Below are 23,940 nucleotides of genomic sequence, written 5' to 3' on the forward strand. Positions count from 1 at the left end.
TTTGACCATACACAAGGTACTCCACCGGTACACTACCAGTAGAGCAGTGCTACAGTATAGAGAAAAATAAGCCATCCATTGGCAAACCAATGTCATGGGCTCAAAGGGTTAAGCAGTGAAGCTGATCGCAAGTCTGAATCTCACAAAAGAGATGACTGGGGTCCCATTGTGTAGTAAGGTAATGTGGCTGGAGAAGACCCATCCAGTCCTTGCCCATGGGAAAACAACAGACAATGATGATGATTAAGTATCCAATTTATTTGTGGGGTAAAACAGTAAGATTGTAAGGGGTTTTTTTTGTTGTTGTTGCTTTTTATTTTTATTTTTTTACAAGTTTAGAATTGGAATGGTTAGAAATAGAAAGTCCATTATCAAGCTTCAGTCTAGTGATTTACACCTCTCCTCTGTTTTACTTTAGTATTTAAACTGTTCATATCAGGCCCAAATATTCTACTTCATTTATGTTCAAACCAGCCAGATCTGACCTCTCAGACCTACCCTCCAATGTCATTCTAAAAAAAAAATAAACAATCATATCATTGAAAACTCAGGCCTATGAGATAATGCATGATTAATCAAAACAATGTTAATAAATAAGCATTACATTTGACAGTAATCTGTGTGTTAAGGAGTTGAACTCCCAAAGTTTTTGTTACATTTTTTCATATGAAACTTCTTTGAATATGATTTAAGTCATATTTTAAAACATTACATGTGACAATAATCAAATTGTACCTGATAGCACAAGGGGCAGTGAAATAATCTATTATATGGGAGACAAGTCAGTTAACTATGTTTGTTTTTATTTTGTATTTTGTTTTTCCTTACAACATACATCTTACTTTATAAAGAAACTATTCATGTGTAATTGTAAGTTTATTTCATATGGAAACTATTAGATGCTGTCTACAATGATTTATACAATACAGTCCACCAACTTAAGAAATAGAGCATAACTGACTAAGTGTATTGAATACATTATATATATATATACTTGGCATATGAATTATACAAGCAGATGTTTCGCTTGTCTGGTTTATTGACTGGTTTGCTGATCCTGGAAAAATATTCATAGCTACCTAAGTTATTTCTTTACAAAAGCAACAAGTTTATTTCCGAAATTAAAGTGTGATTCAGTAAAAAGATTTTAAGTGCAGTTGTTATAGCACCTGTCAGAGTAGTTGAATAGTTTTTAAGCACACTTTAGCTTTAGTCTTTGACTGATTGAAGTAAGAATTTAGTGAATTATCTAAATTGCAGCTAAAGACTATTATTACGTGTTCACCTCAACATGACACTCTCTCTTCCTTGCTAGTTGGCAATTTCATTTTGCTTTTATTTTTTATCAATTAATTAATTCCATATTATTTATTTATTACATATTTCCTCATTGCTAGAGCATCTACTCAACTGTAAAATATATATAAATATATATATATATGTGTGTGCGTGTTGTTTAGATCTAGTTACATAATATAATTAATGCGTTTTACTTTTGTTTGTGTTGCAAATTTTAATTGAACTTAAAATTGCTCCTTTGTGCAACCTCTTTTTTTTTTTGTATTTTTACTTCATTTGCTCTCCAATTAACCCAATCAAGTCTATGTCTGTAATTGCATTTACAATATTAGTCTTTCACTCTTTTAACTGCAAAATTAAATATCATGGTTGCTCCAGTAATGAAGTTAAATATCTACCTAAAAAAAAATTAGAACTGGAAGTCACATTGCTTCAATACACTTGACAAAAAATAGTTTCAATAATGATATTCCTCGACAAAAACAGACTGGTATATAAAATTGCTTTCAGCAGTAAAAGTGTCAATACCATTTTTTTTTATATATATAATTTTGTTTTTGAGATGTGTTTTTCTTATTTAAGAAATTCTTATTTGAGTAAAGTTCTGTCATATAAAGTGAAAGAAAATATAGCAATGATGAAGTTTATTATTATATCTTCAGACCATTTCCAAGTGGCAAAATGAATGAACAGTATATCCATAGTTCACTATAAGTGACAAATCTATTGATACAGGGCTTTTCAGGAATATAAACTCATAAACTACTCACTCCACAGAGATATCATGAGCTGCCATTCATCTTTTTAGCTATCAGCTATGCCTTTCACTTATTTGTTTACTTCATACAATTACTGTTTTAAAATAGCGAAATATCATTACTACTCACAAATGAACACGATTCAATCTTTACACCAACTTTTTTTTTCACCCGGTTTGATCTCATTTGAATCAACTTCATATGCAATTTACCAACACGAGTAAGACTAGCTTTCATTTCCCATCAGTTAAAGCATCTGTTTCCTCTTCCGTCTAGATATATAAGTAATCATTGTCATTGACCTAACCATTAAATACAAAAAGACTTGATGTTGACGAGCCTATTTTGTTTTGCTTCAATGTTATTTTCCTCAAAAACCAGCTATGGTGGAAGTAATTGGCATGCATTATAGTGGCAGTATATTGCTGTAAGTTTATATATTTATATGTATACATGCACACATACACACACACACACACACACACACACTTTTTGCATGTTTTTGTTGTTGTTTTTCTTTAATTTAAATTTAATTTCCAAGAGACATTGAAGAATGATATTTCAATAAAAAAAAACTTGGAAACTTTTATTTGTTTTTGTATTCAGCTACTCCTGCTGGCTTTCATTAGCATTTACAAATTGCTCATTATAATCATAATTATATATTATGATTTCAATAGGGAAATCTGATCCTAATTTGGCTAGGTGATTATCACTTTGAAGAGATTATCTTTTTAATATTGTATTAATTAATTTACCCACTTTTTGGATAAACAGAAGTTGACCAATTGTCTCTAATAAATAGAATTTTTGATGAAATAATTCAAAGATGTTTATAACATAGCATGCTCATGTCATCCCACACACACACTCTCTCTTTCTCTCTCCCTCTCTCTCTCTCTCTCTCTCTCTCTCCTCTCTCTCTCTCTCTCTCTCTCTCTCCATCTTATTAGTCTACTGATAGTTAATTAATATTTAGTCGTAAGTAAATGAATATCAGGTACTGAATTTATTTTGAAACAAATTATTAGGGTTTTTTAAATATTTTTTTAAGTTAAGAAACTCCTCCTCTATCAAACTGGGATGGTTTTATGACCACTCATGCAATTTTGTACAGGTTACTTTCTTTGTTTTCTTTCCCTGTCCCTTTTTTCTCTCTCCCAACACAAATATTCCCAAAGCAATATTTCTCACCCTCTTCCCTCTCTCTATCTGTCTAACTGCAGACATACATATATATACACAACAGATTTCCGCACAGTTTCTGTCTACCAAATTCACTCATAAGGCATTAAGTAAGCTCTAGGCTATAATAAAAGACACATGTCCAAAGTGCCATGCATTGGAATTGAACCTGAAACTACATGGTTTCAAGGCAAACTTAACCAAATAGCTATGCCTGCCCTGTTGTTGTTGTTGTTCTCCCATGCCTACAGTTTTATTTATCATATTGTTTACAAAACTTCTCTAAGTCTAGATTTCACCAAACTTTTAGTTCTTTTATAAAAGTCATAGAGATGATGTTGCTCTTAAGTCCCATTTAGTTTCCTGTCAAAACAGGATTGACAACCTGAATGAACTACTTCTGAAATCATGTGACTATCATATGGACAGCAGAGCATTTAAGGGTAAAAAAAAAAAAAAAAAAAAGTGGCTTTCAAATTCATGTTTGTTTTTTCAATGCTGTATTTATTTCATTGGTTTCCAAGGATATGTATTTGTTTTTACTATCACTACAGAGCCTAAAGCTATATTTTCAGAACCAACATATAAATTAGGAGTGTTCAGTCACTTTTACATTAAAATTTAGCACACAAACAAAAAATAATGACTGTCACTTTGTTAAATATTTAAATAATAATTATTTCAACAAATTATCCTGCTGTTTACTTCTTAATACTCTTTTCTTTATTTTACTTCATATTTAAACGATACGTGAGATAATTCATTACTTTGCTCATGAACCTGTTTACATTTAATAATTGTGCAGTATTCGTTATGCGACATACATCATCATTTTAACATCCCCTTTTCCATGCTTGCATGAGTTGGACAGTTTATTGAAGCAGATTTTTCTAAGGACGGGTGCCCTTCCTGTTTCCAAGCAAGTATAGTTTCCCCATGGCTGGACACGTTCTCATAGAACATTGGAAATTAATGACACTGCTTGTATAACAGTGGCAATCATTTTACAACTATCAGATATATATATATATACACACACACCACACACACACATATCTGACACTTTTTCAGTTTCCATGAACTAAGTTCACTCTCACAAGCATCTAGTTGGCCCAGGACTATAATAGAAGAGACCTGCTTAAGATGTCACACAGTGGGACTGAACCCAGTACCATTGTATAGAAAAGAAATTTCTTAGTACACAGCCATTCCTTCACTTATACACCTATACATATATTATCTAACTAGAATCAATTAGAATGGTTATTGTTATTTTATAAAATTTTTTGTGCCTTTTTTTTATAACAGTGACCTCTGGTGGTTGGTTTAAATTTGTCATTAACTTGGATGTTAGCAGTTATTGGTAAACAATTTGATACTAAAATTTAGTGAATTAATTTATTTCATATTCGTTAATTTATTGTTTAATATTAAGGTGAATAACAATTTGTTAATTCTCAAGAAGTCACCAAAAAAGAAAGAAAAAACTAAACTAGAAGTTGAATACTACTGGAGATTTTCTACGACTGTTTCAGTAATAATTTGAGATTCTATATCTAGTTTAAAAATATAAGTAGAAAATAAATTAAAGGCAAGTGAAAACTGGACCACAACTTCAGTTGCTATGAATAGCTGATATATTTCAACCTCTACACCAGAAATCTCTGTTCTCTTCTTCAGTAAATGCCTTGAACCAGAAACATCAAACCTTTTTTCTTTTCTCATAGAAACTATGTTTATTTAAGCCAACACACTTTCTCCAGTAATAAATAGCTACCATCTTAAAGAAACAACTTTAAAGTACTGATCATATCTATGTTCTTGCCAAGAAATACTTCACCTCTGATTAAGTTGTTACTCTACAAAGCGCTATCGCTTCCTATAATAATTTATCAGTAAGCTCCTTTGAAAGTTGGATTATTCTCCTTCAGTTATTTTCTGGACTACATTTAGAAAAAATGCTATCTAGCTGATTAACAAACCCCTCTCGACCGAAATTTCCACCTTTCTGCCTTACATCATCTGCTCAATGAACAACCCTTAATGACTTCATTGACAAGCTGTGTGATTATTGAAATTTGGCTGGAAAATACCAAGGGAGTTTTCTGTTGCCTTCCTTCAGCTATTTCTTTTACAAGATACTTACCTATCAGCTGCATACAGCTAACGAGACGTCTGCATTGGCTGGGTCATGCCCTCCGTTGTCAACCAGGAGAATTCATCTACAAAGCAATTGCTCCAGCTCCCTTTCAGGGTTGACAAAAGCGATGTGGTTGACAACGAAAAACCTGGCTGATGACAGTCTAGGCTGATCTGGAACCCAACCTAGGCCCCCATGTCTACGACATTCACCGCTGGAATAGGGAGTGGTTGGAGATCACGCAGTTGTTAGCCTCAAATCGCCAGGCCTGGTCAGTGTTTGTGAGAGATGCAGCATTGAGGATGAATGAAGCCAGCTCAACTCACCCCGGGTGAATGCTGTCTCAAGCAAGCAAGCATACAGCTTAGTTCACCTCATTTATCAGGGTTCTCACAATATAGATAGTCAGAACAACTATTGCAAGGCATTTTGTACAATGGTCTAACTGTTCTACCAACTTGCTGCTTTGATCTAGCACTTCATTTTATTGACATCAGGAGTGTAAAAGAAAAAGTTGACCTTGGCAGAATTCGAATTCTGTACTTAAAGAACTAGAACAAATATCATAAGCCATTTTGGTTGAGGATCTAATAATTCTGATAAATCATCACCTTATTCTGATTCTAGCCTCATCATTATTCAATGTTGTATACTTGACCTCTTTAAAGTTTTTTAGTATTAACTTACCTAAGAACAACTCGGGGTCCATATTACCAACCTACTGAAAATTGGGATGTATCAAAGTGTGTGTATTGAAATTTTAATCAATTTCTAGTGCTTTGGGTGTTGGGCTCATGATCATAAAGGTTGTTGGATTTAATTCTTTGACCTACAGCACATTGTGTCTTTGAACAAAGCATATATTTTGGTACTCCAGTCTATTCTGCTGAAAATGAGTATCAACTTAGTGCTGGTGCAGCTCTTTCTCTCCCATCCTTGACGTTCTGCTAGATCAATAAATAGGGGGCTAAGAAGATGTCTGTTCACAACTACATAGGCCCTTAAAACAACTAGCGAGAGTTTGATACATGCTACCTGCTCATAGTGGTTGCCAGTGATGGCTATGATTTTTAGTTTTTACCTTATTACATGAATAGGAATGTGTGTTTCTTTCTGTAACCCTTTTGTTAAGCTGTTTTTGGAGTATAGCAATAATTAAAAACTTTATTATAATAAACCTTCAAAATCTTGATTATTTGAAAATTAATTGAAACAGTGTATTTTTGTTAGAAATTGAGCGTACAAAAGTGTTAATGTTTCTACTAAAAACTGATCTGTTTAACTTGCTGGCTATACCCCAACCCCGTCTTTATTTTTTCCCTACTTATCTTTCTACATCATTCTATTTCTAGTGTATTTCACCAGGGACTGATTACAATCAGTGCTTTATTATGAGAGCTACATCACTGTGAAATTCTGTTCACTTTCATATGCTTTCTATGACTTTTCAAATTCCATTTTAAACACATATTTTCACTTTCAACATTTTTCAGTCTGATACAAACTTCACAAGCTACAGAAGTGGTTGTTCTAGGAAATGAGGACTCTTTTTTTAACCACGAACAAGGTTTCAAATTTATATGAGGAAATGGAATTCTATGACTTTCAGGTCTTCTTTCCAAAAGAATTGATTCAGTGAAGTAAGATGGCTTTAAGAAGAACTAAATTTCATTAGTAATTAAATATTTTATTTAAAAACATTATCTATGTCGTCAACCTGTATATTGCTAGTCTCTAGCAGTTGAGTGTCCATCATTGACAAGACCAAACAGGGTCGCAAGAATGCATTTTGTACCAAACATCTGATGTGAGAGTTCCTCTCATAGCAACCACCACTGTAAAGTTTGTTCTAATAGAACATCTATATTATTACCTCTTGGTATTAATACTAATATATTGCCAGTACCGCCTAACTGGCTCTCATGCCGGTGGCACGTAAAAGTACCCACTACACTCTCGGAGTGGTTGGCGTTAGGAAGGGCATCCAGCTGTAGAAACTCTGCGAGATCAAGATTGGAGCCTGGTGCAGCCATCTGGTTCGCCAGTCCTCAGTCAAATCGTCCAACCCATGCTAGCATGGAAAGCAGATGTTAAACAATGATGATAATGATGATGATTATCTGTAATTATCGCTAAAATATATTATCTGTATTTCCAACTCCACTGATTACTCCCACCCTCTTTTGTATAATGCATGTAGCCAGCCATGTATCTCCTCTAAACAAGAAACCTGTTTTGGCCTCTTTTTTTTCATATTCTAACTTCTCATCACCTAGCATAAAGCTGCCTCCCCATCTACTGTAGTTTCAATTCAGTCGGAGGGGATCTTTGTCTTGCAAGCTACATGATAACCTCACTAGTTCTGGTGACACAAGATGCACCCAGGGCATTCTATTAAGTGGTTGCCATTAGGAAGGGCATCCAGCTGTAAAAATCATGTCAAAGCAAACATTGGAGCACATTGTGGTCCCCTGACCTATTGGATCCTGTCAAATCCCTGCCAGCATGAAAGACAGGCATTAAAAGATGGTGATGACATAGACACATAATACCTTATAAGTTGTGGCATTTGTGTCTTTCCCATGAGTATTAGGAATGTAATTGTTGAAATTCAACCTGAAAGTGAGAAATTGTATAGATTATCTGGCTTTCATTGTTGAAGTGATGCTAAAAAAAGAATTTTATAAAATGTGTTTTGAATCTTACTAAAGGTGAACATGGCAAAAGTAGAGATATTTGTTTCAGCTTGACCTTCACAGAGCAACTGTATTGGAAGCTCACTTTGATCGGGATGTAAGGAAAAGACTAATTAAAAAGTAATGACTGTACAAATTGTGGGCGTACAGGATGTAGAACAATATTCTTAGATGATGATACTTAAGTATCTTATGCTGTACTTAAGGAAAAGTCATATTTAAGAGCTTTTCTTGGTCAGAATCATTGCACTTTTTTTTTTGTTATTTGATGGATCACTTTTTTTCTATAAAAAGAATTATATTAAGTGTGATGTTAATGCTAAATATTATAATGTATAGCAGGAAATATAGTTGGAATAAAGGAAGCATTTGTAGACTGATAAAAGAATGGTGGTCATGATTTTGCTGTGTTAAGTCTGGTGTATAATGTGAATGTTACTAAATACCACATGTGTATGAGAAGAGTTAGTATGAACAAAGGTTTCAAAATATGTATGAAGTTTTAGTTCGCTTATGTAGATCTTACATTCATTCATTCCGCTTCATCTTTTAAATTCCACTTTCTGTCCACTGCTTATATCACATATCCGTCTTTTAACCATTATCTACATTTTTCACTTAATTTTGAAAATAATCAAACGTTTAGAGAAATTTTGTAAAATGGCAGAATCATCAGAGAAAATACTTGTGATATTTCTTCCAACTCTCCATGTTCTGAGTTCAAATCCTGTTAAGGTTAACATTGCCTTTTATACTTTCAGGGTCAGTAGTACTTGGGTTGACAGTATCGATTCAAAACTGCAGGCCTTGTGCCTAAATCAGAAAGCACTACTAATCTTGTGTTTAGAACATTGCTTAACAAATTGAGGTTCTTACAAAAAGTAATGATAGATAGTTTAAATAATGACACTTTGAGACAAGCGATTTTATATCATAGGGCCAGAAGTAGTGTTAGCTATGTTGGTATCAAAAGAAATTCAGTCTTGAATAGTTCTTGCCTACAAAATCCAAATATTCTTCACGGTGGAGAGTTACTTTCTGATGATAAATATCTTCAGCCATATTGAGAAAAAAGCTTTGTCTGATTATTGATCAGTCATTTTTTTGTTTTCATGCTGTGCACTCTTCCTATCTTCCCTGGTCTCTATTCTCTTCAATTTGTTGGTTACTTTCCACCTCTTCTTAAATCTTATTCCATTTGCTTCTCTGTTTCCTTCTACTCTTTTCATATTTCTTCCTCTAACCTGAAAATGAAGACAATCTTTCATGCTGAGAATTGCTGTCCTGTGGTAATCTCAAATTACTTCAGGGCATCGAATTCCACTCATTCTCTTTAGTGTTCTGTTAGAAGTATTCACATGTTGATAGTAACCCCATTCATGCACTCTGTAGTTAGTCGAAATAAGTTTCATTCGGATATTCTTCTCAAGGGAGATGCATTTCAACACATGGTGCTAAGAATTTCTGTTCTCCATTAGCTTTGGTAGCTCCTTAACCCTTTAGAATACAGATTACTTTGTCAAATCCAATGTTTATTTATTTACATTGTTTTGAATTAATCATGTATAATCTTGTGCCTTCAAGATTTCAATGTGATTGTTTATTTTTACAATGACTTTGTCAGCAAGGTGTGAGGGGCCAGGACTGGCCAGTTTAAACATAAAACAAGTACAATATTTTGGCCAAATATGGCTGCTTTAAATGCTAAAGGGTTAATTTTATAGACCTATAATGTCTGTTTTATGTAGTTCAGTGGCCTTTGTCTGCTATTAGAGTACAGAAGTTCCCAAAATATAACATCTGATAGGACCTGATGTTCAGCTATGATGTAAATAAGGATAACCAATTGTTTAGTAATTTTGATGGAGAATATTGTATCTTGTTCTCTTTGTTAATTATTGATCGATACCACCATTTTATTTGCGTTAATTGTTAAATTTTTTTTTTATACTAGTGGTAATTTGTAATTATTACTTTAATAAAAGTTCATTAGTTAATGAGCCAAACATAATTTTATTCATGAATGAGATTAACTTGTGTTCATTGCATAGCGAACACTATTTTAACTTGTAATGGTATCAATCTCTGTGTTTAATAATTATCAAAATATATTGCCCAGTGCCAAATTGATTCATAATTCTGCTGTTTGATCAATGAGGTCTTACAAACAGATTGATTTTCCTCTCAGGCATGAGGCTTTTGTTTTAGTTATATAGGAGAAGCAGGACTGGGTAATATTCATGCCTTTCTCACTTACAGTATGAAGGAAGCAAAACTGGGTCACACACTCAGCTCAGTTGAAGCTTACTTCCTTCTAGCCTTTGCTACTTGCAATTTTGAAACTATTATGAGTTTGTCGAGTAATCCCCTCTAAATATTGTTAAATAACAAGTAGATTATAGCCAGATTGATGTTGATATGATAATCCGTACTGTTTTTTGTTTGTTTTTTCTTCGGCTTATATTGAAAAAGTGATGTTATAAGTAATATTGTCTCAGTTATCTTTTCTACTATCAAAGTTGACACTCCACTGGTACACTCATGGTGATACAGTTTGTTGATTTAAATTAGGCTTTTTACATTATTACACCAAACCCTTTGCTCTACGCAGTTCAAGTTCTATCATATTTATAAGTGAAGTTGGCTTCAAATTAAGTCCTGGAACAAGGGTAAGTAAAATAAAGCAAATAACTATATTTTATGTGTATCATTTGTAGGAAGTTGTTTTTCTTTCTTTTACATCTTTATTGAATAGGCATATATTTTCCTTCTTCAGTATTGCGAAGAATATATTATATGTAAGAATATATTGATATTTTTTAGTTAATTTAAGGCAGCCAGCTGGCAGATATGTTAGCTTAGCAGTACTTTGTCTATCTTTACGTTCTCAGGTCAACTTTGCCTGCCTTTCATCCTTTTGGAGTCAATAAAATATGTACCAGTTGAGAACTGGGGTTGATGTTATTGACTTACTCCTTCTCTCAAACTTCCTTGTCTCATGCCAAAATTTGAAACCAATATTTTCAGTTAATTTTTTTGTTCAAAAATTTTATGAGATTTCATCATTCTAAAGGTAATTTTGAAGAATTATGTAATTGGTTGCTATGAACTTCACAAATAATTTTGTGTAATATCTACTCTTTGAGAACAAGAATGAAATATAATTGTCAGCTGCTAAAAAAATAGGCAGAAAATCTGTATAGATGAGTGTATGTGAACATATATGCATATAAATGTGTATTATATAATTTTTGTGATTTTTTTGGGTTTTTTTTTCAATTTAGGTTCATTGAAGCTTGAAAAAGCCTAGTAATATATATTGCACAAATTAATATATTTCAATTGTTACTGGCTATAGATCTCCTAAATATATAACTTTTTATAGATCACAGAAAACTTCTCTTGGAATTTTTATTCAGTGACTTGCTCAATTTTCACAAAATCATTGCATATAGCTATTTTTAGTTATCAATATATGATTTATTTTACACACAGATATCATTAAATATCTGTACTGTGTGTGTGTGTTTATCAGAGATGGAGCTCCAAATGATTATCAGCAATATCCCTCCCTGGGTGTTTAACCTTTTAGTATTCAGATTATTTTGTCGAGTATAATGCTTATTTATTCACAATGTTTTGAATTTATCATACATTATCCTGTGGCTTTGAGATTTTGATGATGTGATTGCTTATTTCTAGAATGACATTGTAGGGCAGGTGTATGAGGCTAGATCTGGCCAGTTTGAATATTTTAGCCAGATATGGCCAGTTTAAATGCTAAATGGTTAATCCTATTGTTTTAGAAAAGAATAAATAAATAGGTGTCAGAGCACGTGGCCTAGTGGTTTGGGTGTTGCACTCATGATTGTGGAATCACGGGTTTAAATCCTATACTGGGCAGTGCATTGTGTTCTTGAGCAAAACACTTCATCTCACATGGCTCTGCATTCACTTCAGTATCAGGTGTGTGGCACATTGTACACCTGTACACAATATCAATTTGATAGAAAGAGTGAGCTTATGTGCAGGTTGTTCAACAAGAAATTTTAGAAACATTTCTCTCAGATCGAGTGACTACCGTTATTATTATTATTATTATTATTATTATTATCATTATCATTATCATTATTATTATTATCATTATCATTATCATTATCATTATTATTATTATTATTATTATTATTATTATTATTATTATTTATCATTCAAGGCAGCAAATTGGCAGAAGCATTACTGTGCTGGGCAAAATGCTTAAGTAGCATTTCATCCATCTTTACATTCTAAGTTCAAATTCTGCCATGGTTTACTTTGCTTTTCATCCTTTCAGGGTCAATATAATAGTACCAGTTGAACACTGGGGTAAATGTAATTGATTCATCCCTATCCCAAAAATTGCTGGCCTGTGCCAAAATTTGAAATTATTATTATTATTATTATTATAAATGAACAGGTGATGTATGCTTTCGCAAGAATAGCCATGATATAATTGAAATGAAATGGTTAATACTGTATAATGAAATTGAGCGACAAAACAGCAAAAAGACAGTTGCAGTTTGCTGGGTACTGTCTATGATAATGAGAGTTGCCAGCCTCTCAAAATAACCACCAGGAAACTGAGCCATGAATTAGGATATTAGGATACTGTTGGTGGAATGGCATGTGTGTCTCATTCATCACAGCGTACATGACACAAGTACAAGCTGATAAGGGAATCTGGAAGTATCTCAAGCTGAATCTAACTGATGTAGTTAAATTAGGAAACTGTATCCCTTCTTTCTCTATGACTAATTCACCCTGTATCTGATCCCATTTAAGTATCTAAACATATACTTCCCTTTTTCTTTCTATGCAATAGTATTAGGATTTTAATTCACCATTGATTTCTAATGAGATTATAAGCTGAATACCATTTCCAAACTGACTAAGGAAGCTCTATATTATTTTTTCTAATTAATTCTATAATTTCTAATTAATCAGCAATTCATAGATGTTTATTTCAACTTGCCATTTCTCTTCTAGAGTATCATTAAAAATAAAGTCTCCCTCCTTCCTTTTTTCACATTTTCACTCTGTCTCTGTCTTTCTCTCATTCTCTCTCTTTTCTTTTTTCTCTATCTTGGTTCCCTTTCTCTCTCTCTCTCTCTCTCTCTCTCTTGCACTGTTATGTGTTATGTGTGTGTGTGTGTATGTATGTATATATATATATATATATATATTATATATATATATATATATATATATACCATAGTAAGCACATAAATGCAAAACAAGCTGGAAGAAATAGTACTCGAATACCAGAGTTAGAGTAATATGCTTTATTAAAAAGCAACAAAAATATCTCAAAAACTGTAACTCAGAGTTTCACGTTCCCGTTTGTAGGACAGTTTCGTTTAGAAAAACAGTCCAACAAATGGGAACGTGGAACTCTGAGTAACAATTATTATATGTTTGTTGCTTTTTAATAAAGCATGCATATATATATATATATATATATATATATATATGTGTGTGTGTGTAAGTGTGTATGTATATATATGCATGTGTATGTATATATATATGCGTGTGTGTGTGTATATATATGCATGTGTATGTATATATATATGCGTGTGTGTGTGTATATATATATGTATGTGTATATATATGTGTGTATGTATGTGCATATATATGTGTATATATGTGTGTATATATATATTGTTTGTTTTTATGCCAAGTTATGATAAAAACAATTTTACATTCAACTGAATGATTACTCAACACTTTTTGCAGGGTTCATATTTATTGTATTTTTACAAGAAGAGTTGTGACAGTGACTTCGAAGTTTCAATTTGGTAGCCTTTATCGAACAGTGTAACAAAAGCTAGTAGGCTGACCACTCTCCTTGTAAACAATACACACACACACACACATACATGCAGTTGCCTAAATTAGTAAATTATAATTAATGACTATAATGCTATATTCTTTAGAGGATCATTTCCCATTAATCCAAATCATTATCTAAAAATACATCTGTGTCATCAACTAGTCATAACTGATTCACAGACAAACAAGACAGGGAAAATCTGCTTACAGCATATTAAAAATAATCATTGCTTTATATGATGAATGGTTGGATGAATGGATGGATGGACAGACGGATGGGCAGACAGACACACATTTATATATATTTTATTTATTTCAGTCATTTGATTGTGGACATAACCTTGATGTTGGCCCAGTAATTGTTTTTTTCAAGCCTAGTACTTATTCTATAGCACTCTTTTTGCCGAACTGCTAAGGTACAGGGACATGAAGAAACCAACACCTGTTGTAAAGTGGAAGCAGGGAACAAAAGGCTGTGAGCTGGCAGAAATGTTAGCGTGCCGGGCGAAATGCTTAGTGGTATTTCATCTACCATTACGTTCTGAGTTCAAATTCCGCCGAGGTCGACTTTGCCTTTCATCCTTTCGGGGTTAATAAATTAAGTACCAGTTACACACTGGGGTCAATGTAATCGACTTAATCCCTTTGTCTCTCTTTGTTTGTCCCTTCTATGTTTAGCCCCTTGTGAGCAATAATGAAATGAGAAATAGTATGCAGGGAACAAACACACACACATGAACCCCATTATAGTTTGTTCTAACAGAACATCCACATTTAAGTGGAGATAAATAGTGACTCAAAGATTTGGCTTCTTTTTCGAGATTAGGAATATTGTGAACAAATATGATTTCTGCATCCACATTGCATCATTTACAAGTTCTCTCATCTTATAGACTGCAATTGATCCATTTGATCCCTTACCAAAAGGATCTCAATCAACTTTACCAAATCCTCCTTTCCTTCTCAGCCATGATGGTTCTATAAACAATATTCCCACAGAGAAAGCCTCCACATGTGCTGCTCACTTTGTACATATTTGGTAAATCCCCTCCTAAATCATCTCATTCCACCAGGCTCGTTACCATGCACATATACATGCTAAGAATTAAAAGTATCTCCAGCCAATCCAAATCAACAAGGTCACTGGCTCTGACAGTAATCTCCCTTCTATTTCCTCGGACAACATTCCCTATAATTACCCTCCTCCACCCACCCACCCACCTCTCTCTCTCTCTCTTTCTCTCAGTTTTTGTAAAGGCTGATCTACTGTAATTCAACCATCCTGTGGTCACTCATTTGTTGACTCTCACCCATGAGAAATTTGGTGAAAACCACATTGCTGCCCTCAACATTATGAAAGCTTTTGACCATATCCGCTACTCAAATCTCCTCAAAAAACTGCACACTTATTGGCCCCATTCATCTCTCATCTCTTGAATCAGTAGCTTGTCAGATTGCACCATTGCAACATTTCTAACAGGACTTCTCTCATCCACACTCTGTCAACTCGTGTGTCCCAAAGTTTGGATTTGTTCCCATCACTTTACTTGTTACACATCAATGACCTTCTTGCTATCAGCCTCCAACAAAGCTCTTATACAAGTGATAATACCATTCATTTCTCTCCAAACTTCTAAACCAAAGCAACATCTACATGCTACCTAGACACCCTATGCCACACCTTTACTTACTTGGTAAACAGAGCCGTGAAAACATCTTCCAGTTGGATTGTAGTAATTTTATTTCCTTAACATAACAAAGATTCAATTGTTATATGTACCAAGGAAACATTATCGTATCTTGCTCCACACTAAATATGAACAGCATGCATCTAGAACTCTCGAGATCTCTAAAAATGACAGGCCTCACCTGAAAGAATATACATCTGAAACTTAGCTAAATCCATATCTCTGGAGACTGGCCTCACTCTTCAGTACTAGAAAATAGTTCAATACCCAACAACTGCTAACTTTCTACTGAGCTTAGATGAGACCCATAATTGGTTTCTGAGATAGTTCTCTGTTACCCATTGAGATGTCTTAGGTCACATCCAAAGAAATATTGATTGACAATGTAGCCATCTCTCTCTCATTCTTTCTCAGCTAGCCCACTCATTTGTTCTACTTTTGTCGCCCACTCATTTGTTCTACTTTTGTTGCCCACATTGTGTCCAGTCCTACCCTCCCTGGCCTTAACCCTTTTGTTACCATATTTCTGTTGAGATGCTCTGTGTTTCTTTCAATTGATTTTAAATATAACAAAGAATTTAGTAAAATGTCTTAGTTATCATTAAGCTGTCACTAAGGTTTGGTGGAAGATTTTAATTCAAAACTTATGAAAACAAGACATTTATACTACAGAGCCAGAGGCAGTTTTGGCCGGATTGGTATCGAAAGGGTTAATGAACAATTGCTCCCTCTACTCTTATCCTAAACATCTCAGTCCTCAGGAGTTCCTTTTCTGCATATGTTTTGCCTGCTGCCATCAGCTTGTAACTCTTTCAGAGGAATATTAACTGCATTAATGTCACCATTCAGCTGAGATTCCGACAAAGGTCACAGACACAACCTATGTCTCTAAACCAAACCTATCAGTAAAAAAAAGAATAACAAAAAGTTGCAACCAACAAGATTAAATGGAGGTCTGATTTTGCTCAAAACTGTAAGGTTGTTTGTTCCTTCTTGAGCCACGCCTGGCTCATAAGGGTCAGTTTCCCGGTTTCCTTAGCATATAGGTTCCCCACCTGGACGGGACGCCGGTCTGTCACAGGTGTGTTGCAAGATGCAGGAGGAAAGAGTGAAAGAAAGTTGTGGCGAAAGAGTCAGTAGAAGTTCACCATTACCTTCTGCCGGAGCCGTGTGGAACTTAGGTGTTTCGCTCATAAACACACACATCGCCCGGTCTGAAATTCGAACTTGTGATCCCTCGACTGCGAGTCTGCTGCTCTAACCACTAAGCCATGTGCCTCCACAAAACTGTAAGGTGTGAGTTCAGAGGTATTCGGATACTAACTTGACAAAGGAAAGACACATTGGATAATGTAGTCTTGTTATACCTTTAAAAAAAAAAAAGAGATGGTCATTACTGGAACACATTCCATCATAAATCTGCTCAATTCTAGCAGAATATGCTGGGATTAAAGAACAATAACAACAGCCTACACACACATATACACCGCCTCAATATACTATTTATGAATATGTCATTGTGAACTTGTATTTGTTTCTGTTGTTTAAAATAATTCATCTATGTTCAGTGATGACACGATTTTACTTATGACATAATTGTAATGGTATTTGGTTAAATGGTATGCGTAGGGGTAGCAGTTGGAGTATACAGTTTACAGCCCACACACTTGTTTTATTTTTTTGTCATAAACGAAGGTGGCATTGTATACATAACACCCTGTGGAGGTGGTCACTCCTGTGTTTATATATACATTTATATATATATATATATATATATATATATATATATATATATAAATGTACAGATAAGCACAGGAGCGGCTCTGTGGAAAGTAGCTTGCTTACCAACCACATGGTCCTGGGTTCAGTCCCACTATGTAGCACCTTGGGCCAATCAAAGCCTTGTGAGTGGATTTGGTAGACAGAAATTGAAAGAAGCCCATTATGTTTGTGTTTGCCCCCCCCCCCCATCGCTTGACAACTGATGCTGGTGTGTTTACATCCTTGTAACTTAGCGGTTCGGCAAAAGAAACTGATGGAATAAGTACCAGGCTTACAAAGAATAAATCTTGTGGTTGATTAGTTTGACTAAAGGCAGTGCTCCAGTAGGGCTGCAGTCAAATGACTCAAACAAATAAAAGAATAGAACATATATATATATATATGGAAACATTTTGATATGATTCTCTACTCTCTGTCTATATGTGTACTGCTTTTCTGTTTAACACATTTAACCAGACACTATTTCACGTTGCACCACTCCACTAAGCTGGCAAAAATGAGTAGTACCTGTATTTCAAAGGGTCAGCCTTGTCACATTCTGTGTCACGCTGAATCTCCCTGAGAACTACGATAAGGGTACACATGTCTGTAGAGTGCTCAGCCACTTGCACCTTAATTTCATGATTTCATGAGCAGGCTGTTCCATTGATTGGGCTAACTAGAAAGAACCCTCCCTTGTCATCATAACCGAAGGAGTGCCAGTTTTTTGTTTTATTTTTAACATATTGATAATATCAGTGTAAAACAGATTTGAAATTGAAGTATAAGTCATCATCATCATCATCGTTTAGCGTCCGTTTTCCATGCTAGCATGGGTTGGACGGTTCTACTGGGGTCTGTGAAGCCAGAAGGCTTCATCAGGCCCAGTCAAATCTGGCAGTGTTTCTACGGCTGGATGCCCTTCCTAACGCCAACCACTCCGTGAGTGTAGTGGGTGCTTTTTACGTGCCACCCGCACTGAAAAATGAAATTATTTTTACTCTTATTTCTTTATTGCCCACAAGGGGCTAAACATAGAGGGGACAAACAAGGACAGACAAAGGGATTAAGTCGATTACATCCCCAGTGTGTAACTGGTACTTAATTTATCGACCCCAAAAGGATGAAAGGCAAAGTCAACTTTGGCGGAATTTGAACTCAGAATGTAGTGGCAGACAAAATACCACTAAGCATTTTGCCTGGCATGCTAGCGTTTCTGCCAGCTTGCTGCCTTTTTAACTCTTAATATCCAACTTCAGTTTAAATGTGACAAGGAGGTTTCCTAAAAATATATCTTTTGGCTCAGTATTTTTCAAATTAGATTTCTCAATGATTGCCAACAAGATCCAATAACTAAACAGCTTAGTTTGTGTTTATTTACTATATTCATATAATACATGCATGCACACATGCACACACATGTATACACAACTTTACAGTTTACATTACAGTCGACATACAAAAGATATTTATACACACCACAAGCTTAAAGCATGTGCACTATTATACTATACACATTGATTACACATTCCAGTACTACATGCACACAGTCACTCCATGCACAATGTACATGGGTACTGTCTGTACAATCCCAGCACACAAAGTCATCTCTAGAGCCTTTGTGTGGGCAGTTGATATGCTGGAAACAGCAGCAAATCACATCCCACCATGTTAGAAACAGGAAGGACACATTACATAATGTATTTTTAGATATTTGAAAAGATGGGATTGCCATTGCTGGAATGTTTTGATCATGTTTTTGAACTTGGAGTTGTTGTTTGGCCTAAACTGTGGCCAAACAAGTTCTTTTGCATTATAAAATGCCTGTCAAGTACTTTTAGTAATTTTGAGGTCAGTTCTGATTAAAAAGACCCACAAAGACATTCCAGTATTGACCATCCACTGTGTGTATGTGTATTTCTTTTTCTCCCCTGGCACTGTATATGTGGGACTACATTATCCATAGTGTCCTCTTTTTTGAAGCTGAGGGTGTAATTTGAAGGAGATTTGACTGCTATTTCTAGCAGCTTGAACAACCATTGAGAGGCCCTCACATTGTCTCATAAGTCATTAGTACTTTTAAAAGGAAGCACTTCTTTGGCTGTTTTGTTGTGTGTGTGTGTGTGTTTGCGTGCATGCGTGTGTATTTTCAGCATAATTCATACACCAAACACTACAAATTATGTTAATAATACCACTTATTCGTTTTTTAAGGAATTTGCTGACTTTTCTACATTCCATGTGACAAAAATACCCCATTTAGTATTAGCTGCCTGAAGAGGATGGGGGTGGAAAATATGAAAGATATATCTGATATCCCACATTTTTACTATTCTGCTTTCCAGCAGTCTGTTTTCAAACACATTCAGTTTTTTTGGGCTTTTTTTATGTTCACTATATATATATATAAATGTGTGTGTGTGTGTATATATATATATATATATATATATATGATGATGATTATGATAAAGGCTGTTGACTAAATTATATGTATGAAGACAAATTTCTTCAGTTTTTAAAGTTTACTAGAAATTTAAACTTTACCATTTTAAAAATTTCTGTAAATATCTAGATCTTGATTATTTGGGCATTTTCCTCTTTCTTTACATTCTATACCAGTGTTTCTTAACCTTTTTACCCTTGTGTAACCCTTAAAATGACATGTCTCAAAGAACCCCTGCGCAAAAAAAAATTTCATATCATATCTTACTCATATTTTTTTCATTGTAGTTTCATGTGATAGATATATATATATATATATATATATATAATATATATATATATATGATGATGATTATGATAAAGGCTGTTGACTAAATTATATGTATGAAGACAAATTTCTTCAGTTTTTAAAGTTTACTAGAAATTTAAACTTTACCATTTTAAAAATTTCTGTAAATATCTAGATCTTGATTATTTGGGCATTTTCCTCTTTCTTTACATTCTATACCAGTGTTTCTTAACCTTTTTACCCTTGTGTAACCCTTAAAATGACATGTCTCAAAGAACCCCTGCGCAAAAAAAAATTTCATATCATATCTTACTCATATTTTTTTCATTGTAATTTCATGTGATATATGTATATATATATATATATATATCTGCATCGCCGTAGTGGCACTTGTGCTGGTGGCACGTGAAAAAACATCCAAACGAGGTCGTTACCAGTGCCACTCGACTGGCTCCTGTGCAGGTGGCACATAAAAAGCACCATTTGAGCGTGGCTGTTGCCAGTACTGCCTGACTGGCCCTCGTGCCAGTGGCACCCACTACATTTTCAGAGTGGTTGGCATTAGGAAGGGCATCCAACTGTAGAAACTCTGCCAGATCAGATTGGAGTCTGGTGCAGCTATCTGGTTTGGCAGACCTCGATCAAATCGTCCTACCCATGCTAGCATGGAAAGGGGACGTTAAACGATGGTGATCATATATATATATAGATATAGATATGGTGTCCATAAATTACAGACATGACTAAATATATCCCCAATGGTTGTTATATTCTTTTGTTAACATAATAGGTTAGATAGGATGAAGTCTGTATTACAATAACCAATAATATGTAGTGTATGTATGATAATATTACAATCGTGAAATTGGCATCAGCTTATTTCACTTTCTCGTGGAACTCCTAGGTACCTTTTGTGGAACCTTAGAGTTCCAGGGAACCCCAGTTGAGAAACGCTGTTCTATACAATGATTTTCATCCAGGCTTTCCCTTTTTCTTCAATGTCTGAAATGTTTATTAATCTTTTTACACAATAAGATTGTCTATGAGTGTAGTGTAATACTTAACCACCTTAACATTCAGTGTAATTTTTCCAACCACTATATTTATGTTAATGATTTTGTATTTCTTCATACTCTTTGACATTATTAGGGATCATACAGATCTGCAAAATTTGCCATGATTATCAGCATTTTCTCTTATTCCTTGTCAGCAACACATTATTAAATCTATTAAAGTTGTTTTCATTCCATATCACTTTGTACTGATCTTGTTTGTATTGAGCACTGTTAATAATATAGAGAAGTTCCCTAAACTACATACCTAACTTCATGGTTTTGGTTCAGTCCTACAACATGGCACCTTGTGCTAATGCCTTCTACTGTAACCTTGGCTGAGCCAAAGCCTTGTGAGAGGATTTGGTGTGACAGAAACGGAAAGAAGCCCATTATGTGTATGTGTTACTGTCTCCATACCTTGACTTTGCTTATAGTTGTAAGCAAGTATCAATGTTATGCAAGCAGGGTCCTTCATTTCCAATCTTACATGGAAACAGGTGAGACTCAGCAACAGGTAAAGCATCCAACTGTAGAAAAAGGATCTACTTCCAGAAATTCTGTCTGACCCCCAAGCAAGCATAGAAAAGTGGATGTTAATATTTGATGTGGAATGTTTCTGTAGTCAGTAAACAAAATGTGTCATCATCATTTAAGTCAGCTTTCCATGCTGGCATGTGTTGGATGGTTTGACTGGAAACTGGCAAGCTACAGAGCTGTATTAAACACCAGTGTCCTCTTTGGCATGGTTTCTGTAGCTGGATGCCCTTCCTAATACCAACCACTCTACAGATAGTACTGGGTACGGTTGTTTTCTGTAATCATTTTCCAAAGGCCATGTTCAGTGAATTCTGTCCATTAATGCCTTGTGAAAGATAACTAGATTTACAAAATATACAAAAAAAAATAAAAACCTTTCCACTCTATACTGATATGGAATGAATTAGTGCATTCTAGTTATTCATTAAGGTTAGATAAGATATTAAGAAAGTGATTTTTTTTCTTTTTTTTTTTTATACTTTTCAGTTTGTCTGTGATCAGGATTAGAGAATTTCTCATGACAAACCAGATTAGTACAAAGTAATATTGGCCTGTTAGAACTGTATTAAGATTGCTAGGATTTAAGACAAGAATCTAGAAATACTGATGACAGTGAAATTTTCAAATCATGAACAACTTCTATTAATGTCAACGAGTAACCAGAAGCATTAAATATTTTAGGTTTAACTTATGTCATAGCGATAACTATTTCATTGTATCCATCGGTGCAGGTTATTGTTGTAGGAATCCTCTGCTCAGCTTTATCTATGATAAGCGTGGCCATAAAGCAAAGGTTGTCATTTGTCTTTAATATATATATTAAAGATAATCTCAGGTCTGCCAAAGTTTGAAATATTTCATATTTTAAATGGAACTGAATAGTAATAATAATAAAGTTGTCAGTTGGGATTTTACCTGATGTCTCCTAGAAATGAGTTGATATTTTGCCGTTTCTGATGGCATTTCAGTCTTTCATGTAAGAGTTTGCTTTTTGTTTTTACATATGTGATACATATATAGTTATATATATAACTTTATTGCTTTATTTTGTTACATTTTCCTTTTATAGCTAACACTGATACAAATTAGTTGAGAGTCTGGTATATTTTTAATTACATGTATTTTAGTATTCTCAAAGCAGTTTTCAGCCTTTCAATGTCTCATCATTTTATTTTCTACTTTTGAATTCCGTTCTTATGAAGCCAATATTCTATTTTATCAGCAGGCTTTAGATTAAAGAGGTTTTTTTTTTTGGTTTTTTTGGTGGTGTTTTTAGAAAATAAAGTACAGTACCCATCAAATGAACTGTTGGTTGGGTAATTATTTTTATTGAACCCAACTGAATATTTTGGTACTTATTGCAAAATATAAGTCTCATAGCTTTTATTTAATAATAATTTTCTGCGTTAAATTTTTCTCAGTTCCAAAAAAGAATTAAGTATATTTGCATTTCATCGAGAATCAAGTTATTTTGACACAAACTAAACAATAGACTAAGTTTTGTATAGTAGTAGCTCCCTTCTGTTACCAATGAAAAAAAGTTATGTCATCATTTGTACTACCTACATTACATTGCTTACTAAAAGCAGAACTAAAATAATATAAGAGACATTTATTGATTTGTATTTATCATTTGTTGTATCTTACTGTATTTTGTAGTATTTATGAGATTTTTAGACACATTATTCCTGAAGTATATTTATCTTCTTCTGTTACTGTAGTCAGTTGAGGTGTATATTATTAACTCTCTTTCTACAGAAAGCAAAAAATATTACATTGAAACATTAAATTAATTTCGCAGTTTATAGCTATAATATGGTTATGAATTAGAAAGTGATAAACTCTTATTCTTACTTATAAAGAGAAAGAAGCAATGCTTTAGCAAATACAGAGATTATTCTTTAGAATTTTTTCATAACTTTAAATTTGATATTTTTTTCCAGATAGCATTCAGTAAGACAGATTGTGTTTTATAGATGTAAATACAAACTCCAGGTTATAATTCAACATCATTGGATGTTGTTGTTTTATTTTAATTGTTATAATGATTAGATTTAACATTATTTATTGGCTTCATAGCAGTTCTACTCAACTGAGATTTAGAAGTTGTGTTAGGAGTTTATATGGAAACAAATTTGAAAAATAGATTAGGGAGTTAACTTTCAAAATCATAGAATATACCATCTCATCATTTCAGATAATAACTCTGTGCCTAATAAGTTATA

At 33.9% G+C, this 23,940-nt stretch overlaps 1 protein-coding gene and 1 long non-coding RNA gene across 2 annotated transcripts in view; one reads left to right on the forward strand and one right to left on the reverse strand.

Annotated features, from left to right (window-relative positions):
• Positions 1-23,940, forward strand: part of LOC115208772 (TBC1 domain family member 14) — a 164,295-nt gene that overhangs the window by 29,297 nt on the left and 111,058 nt on the right. The gene's annotated exons all lie outside the window — the stretch shown is intronic.
• LOC115208773 lies at positions 238-2,336 on the reverse strand. The gene is made up of 2 exons (XR_003881235.2): positions 2,187-2,336; positions 238-512 (listed from the first exon to the last, which is right to left on the reverse strand). It is a non-coding gene; the product is annotated as an uncharacterized LOC115208773 (long non-coding RNA).

The sequence above is a fragment of the Octopus sinensis genome, linkage group LG2 (assembly GCF_006345805.1).
Source record: "Octopus sinensis linkage group LG2, ASM634580v1, whole genome shotgun sequence".
Lineage (NCBI taxonomy): Eukaryota > Metazoa > Mollusca > Cephalopoda > Octopoda > Octopodidae > Octopus > Octopus sinensis.